The sequence below is a fragment of the Rhinopithecus bieti genome, unplaced genomic scaffold (assembly GCF_001698545.2).
Source record: "Rhinopithecus bieti isolate Rb0 unplaced genomic scaffold, ASM169854v2 scaffold_47418, whole genome shotgun sequence".
In the NCBI taxonomy this organism is placed as follows: domain Eukaryota; kingdom Metazoa; phylum Chordata; class Mammalia; order Primates; family Cercopithecidae; genus Rhinopithecus; species Rhinopithecus bieti.
The window spans coordinates 998,008-1,018,069 of record NW_016819951.1 but is presented as its reverse complement, the minus strand read 5'-3'; positions in this window follow the sequence as shown (position 1 = coordinate 1,018,069).

Genomic DNA, 20,062 nt, shown 5'->3' with positions numbered 1-20,062 from the left:
GAAGAAGACTCCAGGTAATAACAGGTCATATTTATACAACATCATCTCACTGAATCCTCACCCTTTTTAAATTCAAGAAAGAACAGTACCTAAGGTATTGAAGGTGCCACATGAATAACTGTTGAATGGGTGATGATGGAATAAAAATAAAATAGTTAATAAAATGACTTGCTTTTAGTGTTTGACTAGTAAACAGCAAGGATGAAACTAGAAAAGAACCCAGGTATTCTAATTCCTGATCTCTTTTTAATGTTTCCTATGCTACTCAACTCCCTCCATGTAAAGAATTAAGAGAGAGAAGTTTGGTAAAAAGCATCTCTAGGGAATGTAATATCCTGAAGCTTAGGTGCACCCCTAAGAAACAAATGCATTATGTTCTCAGAGTTAGCACAGTGTGTGGGAAAGCATGCAGGTCAGGTGAAAGCCTCAATTTTTCCTCCACAGCTCTGTGACCTTGAACAAATTACTTACCTTCTCTGCATCTCATTTCCGTCATCTATAAAAGGGTGTAAAATATTCATTCTCATCTCCTAGAATTGTAAAGATTCAGTGCAGCAATGCATGGAGGGCCTTTTAGGACACTGCTGGTTTTTCTTTGGGTTCTCCCCAGTCTATATTTGAATCTATGCAATTCACAGCTCTGTTCTCCCTTTGTCAGAGACTTTGATGTTTGCTTTTCCAGCTCTAGGAACTACGTATTCACAAAGAAGGGATGGCAGGGATTGCTGTTCCACTGAAACTCCTGCAGAGAGACAATCACCTCCCTCATCACACACAGCATTCAAACTAGAGAAAATGGCTGCAATTTCATTTCCATGAGTCTGACACTCAGGACTGGCCTGAGTATCAATGCCCACATATTAATAATTTGTGGGGTCTGGTGCAAAATGAAAATGTGGGGCTCCTTATTTCAAACCTATTAAGAATTTCAAGACAGGAACAGCAGAGCGTTAAACAAGGTATGGGACCCTTTTAAGCTCATGCACAGGTTGCACACTCTAAAGCCCGTCCTGCTGATACTTTAAGCACCCTCCTTCCCATACTCCTTTAGGGCGGAGGTATATACAATGGAGATTCCGTTGCTATAACTTATCTACCTATGTAGTCAGCCTTTTGCTACTTTTGTCCCAAATGCCTGACTGCAATATAAAAGCAATATAAATATAAATATAAATCAAAACCGAAGATGTCTTAAGATGCTCCCACTGAGACGAAGGTGCCTTTGAATACAGGTCTCCCATTAACCTCAAGATGAGAGGGGGAAATGTCAACTTCTCTAACAGGGATCTTTCTTTTGATATCTTTTGATATCAAGGTGGGCTGTATTCCAAAAGCTTGGCACACAGGGGGCATTAGGGGACAGGGAGGACTCCAGTCAAGTCACCAGAGATCCTTAAATAATGCAAAGCAGAGAAGCAAGTCAGCGATGAGAATGTTAATTTCTTGAGCTCATATTTCTCTCCCATCAGTGTGGATAATCATCTTTTGAAAATGTCCTTTTGTCATATTTATGATGGTGACACATCCATTATGAATACAGTAGCTCATTTGCAACATGACCTGACAAATATTGAATGTTCTAGACTACATTTAATTCCACGATAACGAAAATCATTTGTGTTTCTTTGTAACCAGAAAGGGTTCAGATTATATAAAGCTTAAAATAGGAAGGACTTTATGACTTGTCCTTCACAATCAGTCCAACAACCAGGACGTGGCCTGGGGTTGAGATAGGAGCTGTAGGAGTGGAGCCAATTTGACCTCAAGATCAAGAGGATTTCAATTTCAAGCTGAGGTTCAGGGACACATTTTTGGAAGGAAGCTGGATGAACGAGCGACAAATGGTTTGCTAAGTAAAAGTCAATGACCATCTCTTCCAGGTAGGTCAAGGAGTCAGTTTACAAACCCAAGGTCTCTGAAACTCAGACCATAAAATCTGACTTGGGGAGAATCTCAGAGGCCCAAATTCCAACATCCAGTTATTGAATAATTGCTACATTTGCTGTGATTCTGAGTCTAAGAGAAAGGAGGAAATCCTGCCTGAAAGCTATTTATGTTCTAGTTGGAGTCCCAATTCCTAAACACCTGAGAAGGAAACTCCTAAAAGGCATTACAAAATAACCTAAGTTTAGATGGCAAAAGAAACATTATAGTCAGGACAATGTTTTCAATGAATTTTGCATTAATGGTGAGTCCTGAAGTTCGCTGTGTAGGTTAAAAGAAAGATTTCTTTTTTGAAGAACAGAAGACAATAAACTGAACTAGTCTGAATCATAGTGATTTTCTTTTAGTTAAGCAAATTGTTAGGATTAAGTACTGTTTTCTAAAAGTTTTGTTTCATTTATATATGCTTATGTATGTGCATCTTAGATTATGATGTAAAATGGAATTTTGCTATCGTATTCAAGGTCCAAAAAGAATGAAATTCACCATTATTAGGGGACAGAGTCTCCTCAGGGCCCTTAGGGCAGAATTTACAAATTGATGGTACACAGGATACATATAGCCCATTAGCAGTGGGTCGATTGGAAATTTTATTGTTGTTGTTTTATGGTTCACAAAATGAGGTTTTGAAAAAATAAGAGTAAGCGGTCAGCAGCTAAAAGCCGGGAGGTTTTATATTTTAAAAACACAGATTTTAGCTGGGCACGATGGCTCACGCCTGTAATTCCAGCACTCTGGGAGGCCGAGGCGGGTGGATCACCTGAGGTCAGGAGTTCAAGACCAGCCTGACCAACAAGGTGAAACCCTGTCTCCACGGAAAATACCAAAATTAGCTGGGTGTAGTGGGAGGCGCCTGTAGTCCCAGCTACTCGGGAGGCTGAGATAGGGGAATTGCTTGAACCTGGGAGGCAGAGGTTGCAGTGAGCCAAGAGCACACCACTGCACTCTAGCCTGGGCAACAGAGTGAGGCTCTGTCTCAAAAATAAAAAATAAAAATTAAAATAAAAAAAACAGATTTCTAGCTTTTCTTCAAATACCAGAACATTTGGAAATAATGAGCCTGTTTACCCACAGACCAGGAGTGCCCAGACAAACTTTCTTCGGAAAAAGGAAAAAGTCTGATGGGTAAATCATGTGGATAGATTCCCACATTATTCTTTATCCCTATTCTTTTGGCTTGACAATGATTGGGACCTGGTAGGTGCTCTTGCCCCAGCCTACATTTTTGACCTTGTTGCTCACCCACCTTCTGTTGCAGTCAAACTGAAGAGCTAAAGTATCCAAGAATAGCTCTGGCAATCCTCTAAATGTGTAACACACTCTCTTCACCTCAGACCCTCTGCTGGTTGAAACCTTTGCCAAAGCCCAGTCCAAACATACAGACCTTCCAAAAAGCTTTTCTGAATCTTGTATCTCCTGATAGTTTCCATCCCTGAATCCCCCTAGTATATTCTCTACTGCCCTTGACGTACTCTATAATTCTGTTCTCTATAATTCCCTAAAATATGTCATTCTTATTTTTCATCATCTGTCTCCTTGAGTAGGTCATGAGCTCCCTGAATGCAGGAACCATGTCACATTTGTCTCTACTTTACCATCCCATTGTCTAGGCCAGCGAATTGTGTACAGCAGATACTCAATAATTGCTTGATGAATTGTATTACAAAAGATTTCAATATAAGCTTATTTATTAAAGCATTGTTTGAAATAGCAAAAAAAAAAAAAAAAAGGAAAACAATCCAACTGTCCATCAGTTGAGTTTGAATAAATCAATTGCAGCACCTCCATATAATGAAATACTCTGAGACTAGTAAAAATGATTTAGCTCTATATTTGGTGATATATTATAGAAAGATGTTCAGGGTATATTACTAAGTAAGACAGCAATTGCCAGAACCACAAAGACATCATTATCTGAAAAAAATTTTGAATAGACACTTTTATGTGTAAAGAAAATCTAAAACAATATTTATTCATTCACCTCACAAATATTTCCTGAATTCCTACTATGAGTCAGAAATTATGCTAAGAGCTGCATGTATAAAATTTTACCTGAATTCCTACTATGAGTCAGAAATTATGCTAAGAGCTGCATGTATAAAATTTTACCTCCAGTATGGGAGGTAAAGAAAAATTATATGTAAGAAAATAATGAGTGCAACAAAGAAAAATAAAGCAGAAAATTGGATAAAGCAGAAAATTGGATAAAGAGTGACAAAACTAACGTGGAGAACATTTCTATACTAAATAAAGTGGTCAGAAAACAACTCTTCAATTAGAGATTATTTTTCCCAGAAACCTGAATGAAGTGAGAGAAGCAGCCACATCGTTATTTGGAGGAAGAGGATTCCAGGCAGAGAGAACTCAAGTGGAGAGGTCCTGAGGTACAATTGTACTGGCTGTGGTGAGAGACACAAAGTAAAAGGAAACGCAATATGAAATGAGATCAGAAAATTAGTGTGACATCACATTATGTAACGCCCTATAGGGGACTTTGAGTCTTATTCTGAGTTAAGAGAGAGGCTGGGCAGGCATTAGAAGAATAATAATATGTTTGGTAATGAACTTGGTAAGTTCAAGTGATCTATTAGACCTCCAAATGGGAGGTAGTTTGATACTTTATCTACCATTCAGGAGGCATGTGTAAGCTGTATTATAGATTTGGGATGACATATACAATGGTATTTAAATCCATTTTCTAGGTTGGCAAGACTACTTTGAAAATAAATGCAGAAAGCAAAGGGGTCTGTAAACAAAAAATTAAATTTTAAGCCCTTCCAACTATCTGAATGGACCCCTCCTCTCAGTCGAGGGTATTTCAAAGTTAACCTGAAAAACTACTTCAGGCCATAATGGGAAGTGGCAGAAGAGAAGGTCGTCAGACATACTTCATTACCATGAACATTAACAGAAACCTTAAGACTGATAGAACAGACTCTAAGTCTGATAAGAAACATTTACAATCTATTCTCTCTAAAGCCTGCTATCTGGAGGCTTCATCTGCATAATTAAATATTGGTCTCCACAGCTCCTTATCATAACCCAGACATTCTTTTCTTTGCATAATAACTCTTTCAACCAATTACCAATCAGAAAATCTTTAAATCTCCCTATGATCCTGAAGTCCCCACTTCGAGTTGTCCTACCTTTCTAGACCAAACCAGTGTATATCTTACATGTATTGATTGATGTCTCATGTCTTCCTGAAATGTATAAAATCAAGCTGCACCCCAACTACCTTGGGCACATGTCATCAGGACCTCCTGAGGCTCTGCCATGAGCAGTGTGGCCTTAACCTTGGCAAAGTAAACTTTCAAAATTGATTGACACCTGTCTCAGATCCTTTTTTGTTCACAGGTTTGAGGACTGAGCTTCATGGCATTCCATCATTTAGAGATCTGGAAGATTAAAGAAGCTAACAAGCATTACTTACAAGGGGAGGTCTGAGAAAGGAGGATAAAGGAGAGCGTCACATTAAAGGAACTTAATGAAGAAAGTACAGTAGTAATGAATAGATGCTTACAAGCTTAATGACGGCAGCAATAGCTTTTGTTTATGAACATCTCTATTGATAAACCCCACAGAGCCCAGATGAGGATGTCAATAGTGCTATAAGGCTAGCCAGTTGACGGAATGAGTAGCAGATATTTCTTCCCTTGGCTAATTTTCCTAACCTATGGGTATCACCATCTCCAGTAGTTCAACCACAGACATTCCTTTTGTCAGATAACTAAAGAAACTATACACTGTCATTGTGTTTTTTAACAGAAGTCAGTAGAAGACAGTATGCTAGTAGGTGGGGTCAGATAATTATACAAATCATTTACACCTGGCATTTACATGTTACAACACGATCATGCAGAGTGCCAGTCTAGATTTTAATCTTATTGGGTTTTTATATGAGCCTAGTAAGTTAGGTTATGCAGATATTGTTACAAGTATTATTACAGTAGAATTGCATCTTACTTGGCAGTGGGGTTCTAAAGTACATAAAGAGAAACTTGTATGTAGCCAAAATTACCCGTGAGAATTTTTTCTCTCAAAAACTCCAACACACTCAGTTTTCCTGCAAGTATTAGAATTTGTTGCTGTTTCTTCCACTCATGCCTGGTAAAGTGGATGGCTTCTCTTTGGGCTCAGGCTGTTCAAGAAAATAGAGACATGTTCAGTATAGCAAGATGCATGTTATTTCTTCATTTTTTTCCTTAGCGTTCTTCTTCCCTACCTCTTTTCATAAATATTTATGACCGCTCTTACATATCAGGTATTATCATAGGTGTTGTATATACAATCGTGAAATACAGGGACTATATTCTTGGTCTCAGCAGGCTTACAGTCTAGCATACACTGTGAGAAGCACATGTGATGCAGGAACAATAGTCCAGACCTTTGGCACACATGCTATTGCCATTCATGGCTAGCAGAACTCTTGCACTAATTAAATTACTTCTTTTCCTCTTACAGAGTGCTTATATTTGAATTTGCCTAAGATAAACTCCCATCAGATGCAATTCTATATTACCATAATACAAATAAAGAAATAGGCTTAGAGAGAAAAGGTGACTTCCCAAGAGTTATTCTATCATAGCAAAATTAGACTTTAAATCCAGATTTAAAAAATTTTATATCCCATGTTCTCCTTCTTCTGTTCTAGACATCTCTTCTCTCCTCTGACATAGTTACTCTTTTGGGCTGAGTCTACACCTTCCCTTGTCCCTCCTAAATGGGACGGCATGGCCTTGCTCTTGTCTTTTGCTCTTGACTTTTCCCTCCCCAGATACAAATTTCTGTTTCTATCCTCATCTTAGCCTCACCTGAAGAAAATGTGTCTAGAAACGTCTCCATTGCTTAGTCATTTTGCTGTTGGTATCCTTGACGCTTGGTCAGAATTAACCCAGGCATGGCTATTGAATAGAAAGTACTTGATTTCACTTTACTGACATCTTGACTTTCCAGCTTCCCTGGAGATTCCATTATATTCCTACAACCCAGGTAGGGAATTGTCATTTTTACTGAGGATAAACCTATTTAGGTGAATGTCCCTCTGCAGAATCATTTATCTTCCATTCCAATTTATACTGTAGACATGGCTCTTGTCCAAAACACGGTGATTTATTAGGGTTTCTATTTCGGACTGTGTTTATAGACACTATGCCCTACATTGCAAGATTGTTAAAGTAAGAAATTCCCATAAAATTAAATTTCAAGTAGAGCAAATTTGTGTGGGGGAGGAGAGACAGGATTGTCTGAAGTACATGAATTCTTACTGGTGAGACTGTGAAATCCTTTGTATCATGTCAGGTTGACCTCACCAATTACTCGGTAAAAGTAGAAAGTTAAAGCAATGTGACTTCATTTAGGTAAATAGATGTGCCATATTGTGAAGCTGCTCTAAATGTTTTTGAATAGTTGCCACTTTAATTTTATGATATAATGACTTGGTTTAATGTCTTGGTCATTTGATGAAGTTTTTATGTTCACCTGAGGTAAGCTATGAGAAGGAACAAATGATTACTTGCAAACAGAGACCTTTTACAAATTGGATTTCAAAAATAAGGAGAAGAAAATGGTGAAGTCTCCAGATCCTTTACTTCACTAAAGAGCCATGGGCATGCAGTCACCTTTCAGGGCCTCAGTTTCTGTCAGGGTAAGAAATGTTAGCTGCTATAAGAAGCAACCTTAAAATCTCAATTGTTATTCGTTCACTCACTTCAGTATAAGGTGTTTGTGTGGGAGGTGGGTTCTGGCCCTTCCAAATTGTGGCTCCACCATTTTCAGCAAATAGTCCCAAATTAATACCATTTGAAAATTTTTTCATGGTTACCACCATTGCCCTTATGAGAAAACTATTTTCAACAGTCAGGTCCCTCTTGCCATGATTTTCTCTTACCTTTTTCCTACACTACAGACTGACTACAACTTTAACTCGGATAATAGTGAAAGAGTCGGCTATCTCTTTGATACCAAATTATTACATTGGAAATAAATGTTTACATTGTTATCTACTTCTAATTATGTAACATTTTAGGCTTCTTCATTACTTAAGTATGTGAAATAACAAATTTAATAACTTTTCAGTTCATTGATTCTGGATGTGTTTTTCACGAAACTTCAGCCATAAGAGAAAAGATATCTGGTTGATTCAGGGAAAAACAAAACAAAACAAAAAAAAAACCTTTTTTCCAAAAGCATTTTCTCAAAACAATTTCTCAGTGTAATTGAATGGTGTTTAATATTCAAATTCTTCTCTTCTTTCTTTCTCCTCTGAGGAAAAGCAACTAAATTACCAAGTAGATTTCAGATCACCAAAAAGAAGAAACCGGCAGGAGGCTTAACACTCAGTGTCTTGGATTTTTTTCCTACTACCACACAGTCCATATTTTTTCTTTTATTGTACTTATTTAACTCCTTCTTCATATCTACACATGACTTATTTACACGGTAATTTTTCATTATTTGCAGTATTTACTATCTAAGGTTTGCGGTGGCTGGTTTTGCACTGTTTTTAGTTTAAAAGTTTGTTGTTTTTGGTTGGCTATATGAGGTATATTCCTGCACTTCTCTACTTCCTGCCATTGTGTAACACCGTCTAATTATTCAAACCAAGATGATTTGAATAATTAATACTTTATTCCACCTTTGAGAACCTCACACATAGTCTTGGCCCTACAGAAATCATCTGTGTGGAATTTCACGAGGATGGGATTTAAAACATGTCTTATAGGAAGGAAGGGAACATGAAGAGCAAGCCTTATGATGCTGAATGGGGTAATACGTTTACAGATAGAATGTGCAAAATACAAGGTCTATTTTGGCAGAGTTAGAGAACAATTTGGGGAAATGGATGAGACCCAGATAGGGATGCCTCATATATAGAAATTTGCAATTGAGGAGGAAAAGCCCATTTCAAAGAGAAGATAAAAGAATGCATGTCTATTATATATCAGTTACAAAATTGAAAAAGTTTTTAAAAAAGAATTTGGGGCCTGTATTAGTCAGGGTTCTCTAGAGGGACAAAACTAAGATGGATATATATATACACACACACACACATATACATATTTATATATGTGTATATATATAATATATGTAAGATATATATCCATATATAGATATATATGAAAAGGGGAGTTTACTAAGTATTAGTTTACACAATCACAAGGTCCCACAATATGCTGTCTGCAAGCTGAGGAGCAAGGAGGGCCAGTCTGAGTCCTGAAACAGAAGAACTTGGGGTCCAATGCTCGAGGGCAGGAAGCATCCAGCACAGGAGAAAGGTGTAAGCTGGGAGTCTAGGCCATTCTCTCCACTTCACGTTTTTCAGCCTGCTTTATATTCACTGGAAGCTGATTAGATTGTGCCCACCAGATTAAGGGTGGATCTACCTTCCCCAGCCCACTGACTCAAATGTTAATCTCTTTTGGCAACACCCACACAGACACACCCAGGATTAGTACTTTGTATCCTTCAATCCAATCAAGTTGACACTCAGTATTAACCATCACAAGTCCACTCCTTGTCAACTTGAACCCATACACATCTCCTGAGATCATAAATAATCTTCAAATAAAGACAATAATAAGGACATAATTATGCCTAGCATAATACAACTATCCTTAGAACAACAGGAAACACAACAATCCCCAACGCAAATACTATTACATAAAGTTAACAATATTTAAACCCTGATATGAAGTCAGTACATCTTATGTCACATGATAAAGGAAAAGGAAATAAAATGAAGATATTTTCTTAGTAGAAGTGTATACATGCACAAACATGTTTTTCGCAAAAGAAGAAGGAAATACTCATGACAATTACAGTCCTTGTTTCTGCAGCTGGTCACATGGTCATAGCCGGTATTGGTGACTACCTTCTACTTCCCATTCTGTATTCCCTTTGCCTTCAGCAAGTATCTCAGCAGGTTGTGGGTTTTTTTGTTTTTTATTTTGTTTTGTTTTGTTTTTTTCCTGGTGGAGTGACCCAAACCTTCATTCCTGAGGGATCTGGGCCATTTGTAGTCTTGCCTGGATTGGACTGTTGGAGTTTCCCATTGACCTTAATCACATGGCATGGGAATACTAAGAGATTCCCTAATGTAGCTCCTGTATTCCACGCCTATGCTTCCTTACCACCATTGTGGAGTAAACTGATTTCATCTTGATAGTCCAGGTCAATCACCTCAGCCAACACTGTAACTCCCTTCTTAGCCTGTTGACTTAAAGGTAGGAGGAGCCCAAAGTGTCCAGGTGGCAGCCTTAACTTCCAGTTTAATGGAATTGTTATTGTGTCTCCTGGTGGCAGCATTCCTCCCTCTGGAACTAAGACCTCTAGGCCAGCAGAACGTAATGTCTTGGGAACAGAAAGAACAATTTTGCCAGTGGATCACTAGGGGTGATGGTGACTGGTGCCACTTCTACTTCCACCCCTTGAGTCCTGGACTTGTGAATCCTGGCTATGAGAGAAAGAGTACCACATGTGGGACACTGATTCGGAGCATACAGGGCCTTCTGGAGAACTCTTCCCCATCCTTGCAAAGTGTTGTCACCTAGTTGGCATTGTAATTGTGACTTCAAAAGGCCATTCCACCATTCTATTAATCCAGCTGCTTGAGGATGTTGGGGAACATGGTAAGACCAGTGAATTCCATGAGCATGAGCCCACTGCTGCACTTCTTTAGCCATAAAGTGAGTGCCTTGGTCAGAGGCAATGCTGTATGGAACACCATGATGGTGAATAAGGCATTTTGTGAGTCCACAGATGGTAGTCTTGGCAGAAGCATTGCGTGCAGTATAGGCAAACCTATATCGGAGTAAGTGTCTATTCCAGTGAGGACAAACCTCTGCCCTTTCCATAATGGAAGAGGTCCAATTTAGTGAACCTGCTACCAGACAGCTGTCTGATCACCCCGAGGAATGGTGCCATATCAAGGGCTCAGTGTTGGTCTCTGCTGCTGGCAAACTGGGCACTCAGCAGTGGCTGTAGCCAGGTCAGCCTTGGTGAGTGGAAATCCAGGTTGCTGAGCCCATGCGTAACCTTCATCCCTGCCAACATGGCCACTTTGTTCATAGGCCCACTGAGTGATGACAAGGGTGGCTGGTGAAAGAGGCTGAGTGGTGTCCACAGAATGGGTCATTCTATCCACTTGATTATTAAACTCCTCTGCTAAGGTCACCCATTGCTGAGCACTCACATGTGATACAAATATTTTCAGTTATTGACCACTCAGAGAGGTCCATCCACATACCTCTTCCCCAAATTTGTCACCAGTTTTCCAATCATGCTTCTTCCAGGTCCCTGACCATCAAACCAAACCATTGGCTACAGCCCATGTATCAGCATATAATCACACATCTGGCCATTTCTCCTTCCATGCAAAGTGCACAACAAGGTGCACTTCTCAAAGTCCTGCCCAATGGGAAGATTTCCCTCTACTGCTGTTTTTCAGGGATGTCCTAGAAAGGGGCTGGAGTGTTGCAGCTGTCCACTTTCTGGTGGTGCCTATATATCATGCAGAATAATCTGTAAGCCAGGCCCTAGTCTTCTCTTCCTCTGTCAACTGATCACAGGGAGCTCTCCATGAGGCCATCATCACTGCAGGCTGGGGTTGAGAAGACAGGGTGCCAGGAGTGGAGACAATGGGCATTTGAGCCACTTCCTCACGTAACTTACTTGTGCCTTCAGCAACCTGCTTGAGCCCAATCTCACACACACCACTTCCATTTGATGATGCAGTGTTGCTGCTGTGCCATGATACTTTATGGCTAGATGGGTCAGAAAGCACCCAGTTCGTGACAGGCAGTTCAAGTCACATGGTGACTTGATGACCCATGGTCAAATGTTCAATTTTCACCAAAGCACCGTAACAGGCCAAGAGCTGTCTCTCGAAAGGACGGTAGTTATCTGAAGAAGATAGCAGGGCCTTGCTGCAAAATCCTAGAGGCCTCCACTGTGATTCACCTATTGGGCCTGCCAAAGGCTCCAAACAGCATCCTGTCTGCCACTGACACCTCAAGCACCACTGGATCTATTGGGTCATGTGGCCCAAGTGGCAGAGCAGCTTACACAGCAGCCTGGACCTATTGTAGAGCCTCTCCTGTTCTGGACCCCACTCAAAACTGGCAGCCGTTCAGGTCACTTGGTAAATGGGCCAGAGTAACAAACCCAAATGAGGAATGTGTTGCCTCCGAAATCCAAATAGGCCCACTAGGCATTGTGCCTTTCTTGGTTGTAGGAAGGGGCCAAAGGCGGCAACTTATCCTTCACTTTAGAAGGAATATCTTGACAGGCCCCACACTACTGGAGCCCTAGAAATTTCACTGAAGTAGAAGTTCTCTGAATTTTAGTTGGATTTATTCTTCATCCTCTGGCATGCAAATGTCTTACCAATAAGTCCAGTGTGTTTGCAAGACTGCTCGCTGGATCCAGTCAGTATAATGTCCCCAATATAATGGACCAGTGTGATATCTTGTGGAGGCAAAATATGATCAAGGTCCTTCTGAATAAGATTGTGACACAAAGCTGGAGAGTTGATATAGTCCTGAGATAGGACAGTAAAGGTATATTGCTGGCCTTTCCAGCTGAAGACAAATTGCTTCTGGTGAGCCTTATGGAGAGAAATGGAGAAAAAGGCATTTGCCAAGTAAATGGCTGCATACCAGGTATCAGGAGGTGTGTTAATTTGCTCAAGCAATAAAAATCACATCTGGTATAGCAGCTGCAATTGGAGTCACCACTTGGTTAAGCTTATGATAATCCACTGCCATTCTCCAAGATCCATCTGTCCTCTGCACAGACCAAATGGGAGAGTTGAATGGAAATGTGGTGGAAATATCCACCCCTAAGTCTTTCAAGTCCTTGATGGTGGCACTAATGTCCGCAGTCCCTTCAGGGATGCGATATTGTTTTTGATTTACTATTTTTCTAGGTAAAGACAGCTCTAATGGCTTCCATTTGGCATTTCCCATCATAATGGCCCTCACCTCATGCAATTTTACTCAGTAAAGCAAATGATTAGAGGTCTTGGGGCCAAATCGATCTCAACCTATTCTCAAACTTTAAATGGGTAAGAAGCCTGGCTCACTGGTGTGGAGCCAGGCATGCAAAAATCCCACTTCTGGTACCAAAATCTGTATTAGTCAGGCTTCTCTAGAGAGACAGAACTAATATGATACATATAAAGTGGAGTTTATTAAGTATTAACTAACACAATCACAAGGTCCCACAGTAGGCTGCCTGTAAGCTGAGGAGCAACGAGAGCCAGTCTGAGTTCCAAAACTGAAGAACCTGGAGTGTAAAGTTTAGGGCAGGAAGCATCCAGCACAGGAGAAAGATGTAAGCTGGGAGGCTAGGCCAGTCTCTCCTCTCACGCTTTTCTGCTTGCTTTATATTCACTGGAAGCTGATTAGATTGTGCCCACCAGATTAAGGATGGATCTGCCTTCCCCAGCCCACTGACTCAAATGTTAATCTCTTTTGGCAACACCCACACAGACACACCCAGGATTAATATTTTGTATCCTTCAATCCAATCAAGTTAACACTCAGTATTAACCATCACAGGGCCTATGATATTTGAGGAATGGACATCAAGGAGGAACTATCTGTAAGACAACTGGGGTTGTGGCAGAAGACAAAATAGGTAAAAATGAAATGCCAACTCCATATTTGCACTACACCATGAGCATGAGTCTTTATGTTGAATAATAGGAATGAAGATCACTGATTAATTGGGTGAATTGACAACACAGAGGTCAGTGAGTAGAGATTATAAACTCATGATGATAATAACAATCACTCACAATTACTAAGCATTTACAATGTCAGGTACGTTGGTATTTTCTTTTCATGTATTATTATATTTAATTATTCTGGCACTTCTGTGATAAAGATCAGAGATTTGCAAAATTCCTTTGTAAGGACTGGATAGCAAATAATTTAGGCTTTGTGGGTCCTGTCATCCCTGTTACAACTACAGCCATGCACCACATAATGACATTTAGGTCAATGACAGACCACAAAGGTGGTCTCAGATATTATAATGGAGCTGAAAAATTCACATCACCTGGAAAATTTCTATTTCTTTGTGACAATTTCCAGACCTGCAAGCTCCATTCATGGTAAGTGCAAATATAACATTTGTTATCTTTTATACCATATTTCTACTGTACCTTTTCTATTTTGAGATACACAAATACTTCCCATTGTGTTACAATTGCCTAAAGTATTCAGGACAGTAACATGTTGTACAGGTTTGTAGCCTAGGAGCAATAAGTGATACCATCTAGTCTAGGTGTGTAGTAGGCTATCCCATCTAAGTTTACATAAGTACACTCTATGATGTTCAAACAATTAATGAAACTGCCTAACAATGCATTTCTCAGAAGGTATCCCCCATTAAGTGATAGATGACTGTACTTAATTCTGCAGTTGTAGGAGGAAGCAATCATGTATAATACACAAATAAATGGGTGTGGTTACATTCCAACAGAGTTTGTTACACAGCAGGCAGCAAGCCAGATTTGCCAACCCTGGATATAGATCATCATTCCCGCTCATTGTCTTTTGGTCTACAGAGCCAAGACTCCAACTCGAGTCTTTCTATGCCAGAACCCACACTCCTAACAACTTCATTATATTGCTTGCAATCAAGTTTCAGAAAGGTAACTTCAGCAGAGGATTGTAAGCTGAATTACAAAGGAAAAACTGATTTCTAGAGACCCAAAGGCTAGATGGTAAAAATATAAACGAGAGTCACTCACATCTAAAATTAGGGAGGTGTATTAGTCCATTTTCACACTGCTGATAAAGACATAACTGAGACCGGGCAATTTACGAAAGGAAGAGGTTTAATGGACTTACAGTTCCATGTGGCTGGGGAAGTCTCACAATCATGGCAGAAGGCAAGGAGGAGCAAGTCACGTCTCACATGGATGGCAGCAGGCAAAGAGAGAGTTTGTGCAGGGAAACTACAGTTCTTAAAAACAACAGGTCTCATGAGACTCACTATCACAAGAACAGTTCAGGAAAGACTCACCCCCATAATTCAATCACCTCCCACTGGGTTCCTCCCAAGACATGTGGGAATTGTGGAAGTTATAATTCAAGATGAGATATGGGTAGGGACAAAGCTGAACCATATCATTCCTCCTTTGGCCCCTCCAAAATCTCATGTCTTCACATTTCAAAACCAATCATGTTTTCCCAACAGTCCCCCAAAGCTTTAACTCATTTCAGCATTAACTCAAAAGTCCACAGTCAAACATCTGATCTGAGATAAGGCAAATCCCTTCTGCCTATGAGCCTGTAAAATCAAAAGCAAGTGAGTTACATCCTAGATACAATAGGGGTACAGGCATTGGGCAAATACCGCTGTTCCAAATGGAGAAATTGGCCAAAACTAAGGGGCTATGGGACTCATGCAAGTCCAAAATCCAGCAGGGAAGTCAAATCTTAAAGCTTCAAAATGATTTCCTTTGAATCCATGTCTTGCATCCAGGTCACACTGATGCAAGAGGTGGGTTCCCATGGTCTTGGTAAGCTCTGCCCCTGTAGCTTTGCAGGGTACAGTCTCCCTCCTGGCTGCTTTCATAGGCTGGTGTTGAGTGCCAGTGGCTTTTCCAGACACAAGGTGCAAGCTGTTGGTGGATCTACCATTCTGGGTTCTGGAGGACAGTGGCCCTCTTCTTGCAGTTCCACTACATGGCGCCCCAGTAGAGACTCTGTGGGGGCTCCAACCCCACATTTCCCTTCCACAGAGGTTCTCCATGACAGCTTCACCCCTGCAGCAAACTTCTGCCTGGGCATCCAGGCTTTCCATACATCCTCTGAAATCTAGGCAGAGGCTCCCAAACTTCAATTCTTGACTTCTGTCTACCTGTAGTTTCAACACCATGTGGAAGCTGCCAAGGCTTTGAGCTTGCACCCTGTGAAGCCATGGATCAAGCTGTACCTTGTTCCCTTTCAGCCACGGCTGGAGTTGCTGGGACACTAAGCACCAAGTTCCTGGATTGCACAGAGCAGAGGAGCACTGGGCCTGGCCCACAAAACCATGTTCTCTTCCTAGGCCTCTGGGTCTGTGATGGGAGGGGCTGCCTGGAAGACCTCTGATGTGTCCTGGAGACATTTCCCCCATTGTCTTGGGGATTAGTATTTAGCTCCTTGTTACATTTTTTACACTGCTGATAAAGACATACCCAAGACTGAGCAATTTACAAAAGAAAGAGGTTTAACGGATTTACAGTTCCATATGGCTGGGGAGGCCTCACAATCATGGTGGAAGGTAAGGAGGAGCAAGTCACATCTCACATGGATGGCAGCAGGCAAAAGAGAGCATGTGTAGGGAAATTCCTGTTTCTAAAACCATCAGACCTTGTGAGGCTCATTCACTGTCACAAAAACTGCTTAGGAAATACCCGCTCCCATAATTCAATCACCTCCCACTAGAGGAGCCAGTCAATCACCTCCCACTGGTGGGAACTGTGGGAGTTACAATTCAAGATGAGATTTGGGTGGGAACACACAAAAACCATATCAGGAAGTAATAGTAGCAACAGATGAGAGGGAATGGATAGAGGTTCACAGTAGATAGAATCTCCATGATTTTGCAACTAATTGGTGTGGTGGAACTAGGAATGCATATGCAGTATGGTACTCTCAAGTAAGCAGAAGAGATAAACTCTATCAAATTCTCCTAAGAGGTTGAATGAAAGACTGAGAATTGACCATTGAATTTTGTGACATGAAGGTCACTAGTGACCTAAATAAAAGCAATCTTGGAAGAATGATAGGGACCAAAAGTCAGAATAAATTAGGATCTCAAGAGAATAGGAAGACAGGACTGAAAGTGAGTTCATATAACCTTTTTAAAGCCACTTCAAAATTAAGAAATATCAAACCAATTGAAAGGCATTCTAGAAATCAACTGGTTTGTTCTCCACAAAATTGTCAATGTCATGAAAGATAAAGAAAGGCTGAGGATTGGAAAAAAGCTACAAGACATGACAGCTACATTTTATACATGATTGGTGATTGAACTCAAGATCATGGAAAATTATTATAAAGAACGTTGTTGAAACAATTGATAAAATTTGAATATCGGCTGTATTTTAAATGAGAGTATGATATCAATGCTTTCTTTCTCAAATTTGATAATCGAATTGTGGTTATGTAATGGAATGACTTTGTTCTTAGGAGATACACCCTGAAGCACTTCAGAGTCACTTCAGAGTAAAGGATTGTGATAGATGCAACTGTCACTCAAATGATTAATAATTTAGAAAAAAATGTATGTATGTGTGTGTATGTATATACATATTTTTCTGAATCATTTACATGTATATAAATATATATGATATGTGTGTATATAAAAGTTTGTGTGTATATATAAAAAATAATAAAATAAATATATAAAAATGATGACATAAGTAAAAATAGTAAATAGATTTACAGGTAGAATATTGAATATATACATATGGAATCATTGAGGGGAATATGGGAGTTCTCTGTATTATTCTTACAGCCTTCCTATAACTATGAAGTTATTTTACAATAAAATATTTTTGAAAATGTTGAGTAATTATTTCTGAGTATTGAAATGAGTTTTGTCTGTCTCCTTATCTCTATTTCAATTTTTTTCAACAGCAAACAAGGATCAATTGTGTAAAACATAAACATTTTCAGTGATGAGAGAAAATATGTCAATTAACTTTATTGACCACTAAAAGAGAAGTGTTGTAGCAATTTGGGCAAATATTAATTTCATGAAAGATATTTGTTGTGTTTTTTGTAATTATAGAAAAATATTTAGGACAGTTCTTTAATGGTGAGATTATATACCACGGGTGATATTTTGTGGGCCAATGTTCTATGTATCAAAAAAGAATTAGTTTATAAATTGGGACATTGCTTTAAGTATTTTCATATTTATTGTAATGATAAAACACCAAGTGAACTGCTAATTTTGAATTTTCCTGAACTCAATAGGCACAACTTGCTTACGGGCTTAAATTTTTATCTCAATATTCTATGTGTTGCTTTACGATCCATAAAGGAAAAGATTCCAAAAGCAATTAACTATACCCTTTGGTCTCCCTGAGAAATTCCTATACGGAATCCGTGAAAGAAAGGGCAGGATTAGGGTAATCACACAAAATCAGTTTAGTCAGATTCTCACCCTTGAGAAAATCTGGCTTAACACCCCTTGGCTAGCAGAACAAGTCTGCCATTATCACAGTAACAGATTCTTGGTAGAAACTCAAAAGCCACTTGTTGATTAATTGGCAGAAATGGGAGGAAAGTTTTTATCAGAGACAACTTGACTCTGCAAGATCTAGCAAGGTTAGCATTAACTCTCACTGACACAGAATGTGCAATATAAAGACCGTAGTGTTAGGAGACTGGATAGATTGTTTTAAAATGTCAATCCACCGAATAAGAAGGATAAGCCAACTTTGTTGACTATAGGTCTTAAAGTACTTTATTGACTTAATAGCCAAATAAGAAAGAAAAATGGAGAAGGAAAAAATGAATCAGTAAAGAAGGTTGAATAACAATAATAACGCTGCTGAGATTTGTAATTCAATGGAAACAAGTCATTTAAATTCAGCCTTTAAAAATAATTATAGAAATAATTTTTGGAATTATTATAAATACTGGGTTTTGAAGGGTTTTAAAACTGTGTGTGTATATATATGTATGTATATATGTGTGTATATATGCATTTATGTGTGCATATGTATCCACACATATACACATACATGCATATACATACACATACATATATATGTTTTATATATATATATATACACACACACACAGATACAATTTCAGCTTCTGGCAGCATAGTAGACTATATAAACTGATTGATTGATCCTCTTGACTAAAACCAAGTACAAATAAAAATAAACATCTATTTTAATGCATTGATAAACTGGCAAGAATATAAGGATTTTCCAGAGGGCTTAAGGAAGAACAAGAGCTCAGGTAAAGAAGGATTAAAGCTCACCTTTACCCTGAGGGCATCTTGTAAGTCCAAATGACTTTGGGCTTCATTTTTCATGGCCTCATGAGGAATGAAGACAAGAGAAAAAATTTCAGGGTAGTAAATCTAATAGGAGACACTACACGTATACCTGGGGCTAAAAAATTTACATCCTCAGCAGACAAACTAGAAATAAAACTACACCTCCTAGGAGTAAAAACTAAAATTAGGTTTCTATACCCTGTTATTGAGTGGAAGTCAGGAAAAAAAATCTAAAATTACAAAGAAAAGACCATACAGTATACTGAAAACCAACTGAATTTCCATATGATAAGCAGTTTAAATATGTAAGTTTTTTAAAAATAACATTTTAAATAGTACCAACAAATCAATTTAGTTAAAGATACACAAGACCTTAACAACACAAACCTTTGAAGCTTTATTAAAATATATTAAATAAGTGCTAAATAAATGTACAGATTTATCATTGTTCATAGACAGGAAGACTCAATATTGTAAAGAACAATTCTTCCCAAACTGATCTATATATTCAACACCAATTGGCTTTAGTTTGAAATATGACAAAAAGATTGTGTGATTCAAAGAGCAAGTCAAAGACTAATAATAGCCAAGATAACTCATAATAGAATGTACATGTTAAGATACTTGCCTTAAAAGACATCAAGAGTTTTATAAAATCTAATATTTAGGGGGCGGAGCAAGATGGCCGAATAGGAACAGCTCCAGTCTCCAACTCCCAGCGCGAGTGACACAGAAGACTGGTGATTTCTGCATTTTCAACTGAGGTACTGGGGTCATCTCACTAGGGAGTGCCAGACAATCGGTGCTGGTCAGCTGCTGCAGCCCGACCAGCGAGAGCTGAAGCAGGGTGAGGCATCGCCTCACCTGGGAAGCGCAAGGGGAAGGGAATCCCTTTTCCTAGCCAGGGGAACTGAGACACACAACACCTGGAAAATCGGGTAACTCCCACCCCAATACTGCGCTTTAAGCAAACGGGCACACCAGGAGAATATATCCCACACCTGGCCAGGAGGGTCTCATGCCCACGGAGACTCCCTCATTGCTAACACAGCAGTCTGTGATCTAATCACAAGGCAGCAGCAAGGCTGGGGGGGGG